Below are 5,423 nucleotides of genomic sequence, written 5' to 3' on the forward strand. Positions count from 1 at the left end.
CATAAAAAATTCATCGATAAGTCATATTGGTCTGTTTCTTGAGCTACAAACATCACATGGTTATGAAAATTGGTAGGACATTAGAGAAACTTCAAAGGAACATTTAAAAAAATTCATTAATTTATCATTTATATTTATTTTTTTATTAATTTTTTTTGTATTAAAACATTTAAAAAATCGTGAAAAATCCATTTTGTTGAATCTTTTCACAAAACCAACTTCAGATGGCTTAGATAAATGCATAGAATGTCTTGGCAAGAGATTGGATCACTTCAACTTCGTTTACTATGTTTTATAATTATTTATTGAAAAGATCATATATTATTCATCGATACTAATAATGCACCTTTTAAGTGCCTAAGATTTACTAAAATACATACTGTGTCCATCAAATAAATGATTACAACCATTTTCCAAACCAAAGGGAAGTTTTGCACGAAGGGAATATAGGATCCGTATTACGTTGTGTGGGCATGGCCACGATGTGCAACGGCCAGCACGCACATGTGTGCATCATGACCCAGCCCAAAGGCTCAAGAAAGGCATGGGTGGGCAGTAACATAACCTCTTTTGCATATAAAGCATTGCAAATTGTGTGGAAGCAGTGCCAACCATGCTGAGGCAGTGCAGCCATGCTAGGCAGCCATGTGTGCGGCGTACCTGCCATGCTGGGCAGCTACATGCGAGGCAGTGCAGCCATGCTTGGCATGCCTTGTGCGCTAGTGCAAGCCATGTTGGGCAGCCTTGTGCGAGGCAGCCAGCCATGCTGGGCAGCCCTGTGCTAGGCAGCCAGCCATGCTGGGCAGCCTTGTGCGAGGCAACCAGCCATGCTGGACAGCCTTGTGCAAGGCAGTGCCAGCCAAGCTGGGCAGCCTTGTGCGAGGCAGCCAGCCATGCTGGGCAGCATTGTGCGGAACGTGCCTGCCAAGCTCGGCAGTGCCTGCCATGCTAGGCAGCCTTGTGCTCAGCGTGCCTACCATGCTGGGCCGCACCCATGGTCACGAACAGGCACAAAGTAGGGTACCACAGCATAGGCACGAACAGGCAAACTTGTCCACAGATAGGAACACAATAGTAGTAGGGCACAACAGCTTGGGAATTTAATTTAATTTTTGCACCACACTTGGGTGCACACGCACTTGGTCTACAACTCTGTGGCACCACACCTGGATCACAACTTGGGCACATAGGCACCATACTATGGGACGTAGGTACAACTTGGGGAATCCACTTGGGTACATCGGCACACAAACAAGGCACTGACTGCAGCATGCATTTTTTTTATCTTGGCTGCAACTGGGTGGTAGGCGCTTGGGGCCACATAGTGTCACGTCGTTTGTGTGTGAGCATGGCTAGTGCAGTAGCATAGCCTCAGACAGGTAAGGGATAGAGTTGTAAAAAGGTTGGGGAGGGGAAGGGGGAGGGACGAATTGATGCGACACGGGGATGAATCTCAGTGGATCTTGGTAGCAAGGCCACTCCGCCACTAACAATACCCCATCGTTTATTTAAGTCGTCTGCAAAGGATTCTACCCGTCGCCTGATAGGACAAGAATTACGCTTCAAGGCGGCCCCACGTAACACGTCCGTCGCGGGGGTTGGAGCCGGGAGGCCCCTATTGCGGGTTCCGCAAATGGGCGATGGGTGCATGCATTGCTTCTTTAGCCTATATTCTGACTTAGAGGTGTTCAGTCATAATCCGACACATGGTAGCTTCGCGACACTGGCTTTTCAACCAAGCACGATGACCAATTGTGTGAATCAATGGTTCCTCTCGTACTAGGTTGAATTACTATCATGCCACTGTCATCAGTAGGGTAAAACTAATCTGTTTCATGACGGTCTAAACCTAGCTCACGTTCCCTATTGGTGGGTGAACAATCCAACAGTTGGCGAATTCAGCTTCACAATGATAGGAAGAGTCGACATCGAAGGATCAAAAAGCAACGTCACTATGAACGCTTGGCTGCTACAAGCCAGTTATCCCTGTGGTAACTTTTCTGACACCTCTAGCTTCAAATTCTAAAGGTCTAAAGAATCGATAGGCCACATTTTCACGGTTTGTATTCGTATTAGAAATTAGAATCAAACGAGCTTTTACCCTTTTGTTCCACATGAGATTTCTGTTCTTGTTGAGCTCATCATAGGACACCTGCGTTATCTTTTAATAGATGTGCCACCCCAGCCAAACTCCCCACCTGACAATGTCCTCCACTCGAATTGGCCTACCGAGGCAGGCCTTAGGTCCAAAAGGAGGCGCGTAGCCCCGCCTCCGACTCATGGAGTAAGTAAAATAATGTTAAAAGTAGTAGTTTTTCACTTTTTCCCGAAGGCTCCTACGTATCCTACACCTCTCAAGTCATTTCACAAAGCCGGACTAGAGTCAAGCTCAACAAGGTCTTCTTTCCCCGCTGATTCTGCCAAGCCCAATCCCTTGGCTGTGGTTTTGCTAGATAGTAGACAGGGACAGTGGGAATCTTGTTAATCCATTCATGTGCGTCACTAATTAGATGATGAGGCATTTGGCTACCTTAAGAGAGTCATAGTTACTCCCACCGTTTACCCGTGCTTGGTTGAATTTCTTCACTTTGACATTCAGAGCACTGGGCATAAATCACATTGCGTGAGCATCCGCAGGGACCATCGCAATGCTTTGTTTTAATTAAACAGTTGGATTCCCCTCGTCCGTACTAGTTCTGAGTCGACTGTTCGACGCCCGGGGAAAGCCCCCGAGGGGGCCGTTCCCAATCCATCCCCTGGTTGGCACGCGACGACCCTCTCTCACGGCAGAAGTAGCTCGAGCAATCCACCGATAGCCGACGGGTTCAGGATTGGGACCCCCATGCCCAGCCCTCAGAGCCAATCCTTTTCCCGAGGTTATGGATCCATTTTGCCGACTTCCCTTACCTACATTGTTCCATCGACCAGAGGTTGTTCACCTTGGACACCTGATGCTGTTATGAGTACGACCGGGCGTGGTCGGCACTCATTCCTCTAGATTTTTAAGGGCTGTCGGGGGCGCACCGGACACCACGCGATGTGCGGTGCTCTTCCAACCGTTGGACCCTACCTCTGGCTAAGCCATTTCCAGGGTGGCCAGGCTATTAAATAGAAAAGACAACTCTTCCCGCGGCCCCCACCGACGTCTCCGATTTGGGAATTTTAACCCACCCTAGAAACGGCTCCGGTTCGGGAATTTTAACCCCAGTTCAGGAATTTTAACCCACGTTGTTGTCAGCAGCCACGTCTAGAGGCCCCCGCCACGTCTCTTGAGCACACGTGCGTATACACTCTCTGACGAGCTTCCCCCATCCCTTAGGATCGACTAACCCATGTGCAAGTGCCGTTCACATGGAACCTTTCCCCTCTTCGGCGTTCAAAGGTCTTATTTGAATATTTGCTACTACCACTAAGATCTGGACCGACGGCCGCTCCGCTCGGGCTAGCACCCCAGGTTTTACAGTGACCATCGTACCCTCCTACTCATTGGGGCCTGACAGTTGCCCCGACGGCCGAGTATAGGTTGTGCACTTCAGGGCCATCCATTTTTGGGGCTAGTTGATTCGGCAGGTGAGTTGTTACATACTCCTTAGCGGATTTTGACTTCCATGACCACCATCTTGCTGTCTTAATCGACCAACACCCTTTGTGGGTTCTAGGTTAGTGCATAATCCAGCACTGTAACCCAGCTTTTGGTTCATCCCACATCACCAGTTCTGCTTACCAAAAATGGCCCACTTGGACCTCTTGATTCCGTGGCATGGCTCAATGAAGCAGTCGCACCATCCTACCTATTTAAAGTTTGAGAATAGGTCGAGGGCATTATGCCCCCGATGCCTCTAATCATTGGCTTTACCCGATAGAACTCGCCCGCGGGCTCCAGCTATCCTGAGGGAAACTTTGGAGGGAACCAACTACTAGACAGTTCGATTAGTCTTTCGCCCCTATACCCAAGTTAAATGAACGATTTGCATGTCAGTATCGATGCGGGCCTCCACCAGAGTTTCCTCTGGCTTCACCCCGTTCAGGCATAGTTCACCATCTTTTGGGTCCTGACAGGTATGCTCTCACTCGAACCCTTCTCAGAAGATCAAGGTTGGTCGGCGGTGCAACCCACAGGGGGATCCCACCAGTCAGCTTCCTTGCGCCTTACGGGTTTACTCGCCTGTTGACTCGCACACATGTCAGACTCCTTGGTCCGTGTTTTAAGACGGGTCGAATAGGACGCCCGACAGGCCGATGCTTGGAGCATGCAGTTGCCTAGTGGCATGCCATGAAGGCGCAAGCTGCCTACCATGATCATGGCGACGGCGTCTCCTCGGGCATAGTGTGACAACCTGGGCTTGGGACACCTCCACAATCCGCATTGGTCCATGCCTCGAGTCGAGTGACGAACCAGCTGTACATCATTTTGCATCCGACCGAGGCGCATCGCCAGCCCCCATCCACTTCCCTCCCAATAATTTCAAGCACTCTTTGACTCTCTTTTCAAAGTCCTTTTCATCTTTCCCTTGTGGTACTTGTTCACTATTGGTCTCTTGCCCATATTTAGCCTTGGATGGAATTTACTGCCCGATTGGGGCTGCATTCCCAAACAACCTGATTCACCGACAGTGCCTCGTGGTGCGACAGGGCCCAGGCACGATGGGGCTCTCACCCTCTCCGGCATCCCCTTCCAGGGGACTTGGGCCCGGTCCGCTGCTGAGGACGCTTCTACGGACTACAATTCAATGACGAGGCATTTTGATTCTCAAGCTGGGCTCTTCCCGGTTCACTCGCTATTACTAGGGGAATCCTCATAAGTTTCTTCTCCTCCACTTATTGATATGCTTAAACTCAGCGGGTAGCTCCGCCTGACCTGGGGTCATGGACGAAGCGTGCCACGAGACAATGCATTTTCAGGGTTACTAGAACCCAATGTAGGCAGAATGCACACGACGTCCGGACTAAATGGCAAAGTGGCTTCAACCACCACTCTTCGTGACGCTCGCCACACAGGAGGCTCTTTCCTTTGGGCCTTGTGGGCCCACATATAAGGTCCAACATGCCAAAGAGGATAAGGGTGGGGGTCCATCTAGTCCAAGGGCCTAAGTATGGTGTCCGAGACACGGGAATGTGGGTCCCATAGGAAAATAAACCAAAAGGTAGATGATAGCACGGGCGGATTAACGATCGGATTCACTAACAGTGGTTCTGATCGTGACTCCGGTGCTGCTGTTAGGGCCCAAACTTCAAGGAAAGTTACGGGGCTTTGGCCCACACTTCTAAAACTTTGAGGGGGTCCTTATTATAATATTTTGAGTTCAAGATCATCAGTTTTGACCATAGCCATAGGGCATTACCCTTCAGTAAGGTCTAAATTACCCCGGGGTATTAAGGCATATTTCGGGTGCGGGTGTAACATCCCCCCAACCTTATTAAAA

The 5,423-nt window shown here is 49.7% G+C and overlaps 1 non-coding gene across 1 annotated transcript; it reads right to left on the reverse strand.

The window, feature by feature from the left end:
- Nucleotides 1–1,425: 1,425 nt before the first annotated feature.
- LOC122653343 lies at nt 1,426–4,867 on the reverse strand. The gene has a single exon (XR_006331775.1). It is a non-coding gene; the product is annotated as a 28S ribosomal RNA (ribosomal RNA).
- Between the last annotated feature and the right edge of the window lie 556 nt (nt 4,868–5,423).

Source organism: Telopea speciosissima, chromosome 2, assembly GCF_018873765.1.
Source record: "Telopea speciosissima isolate NSW1024214 ecotype Mountain lineage chromosome 2, Tspe_v1, whole genome shotgun sequence".
Classification (NCBI taxonomy): Eukaryota; Viridiplantae; Streptophyta; class Magnoliopsida; order Proteales; family Proteaceae; genus Telopea; species Telopea speciosissima.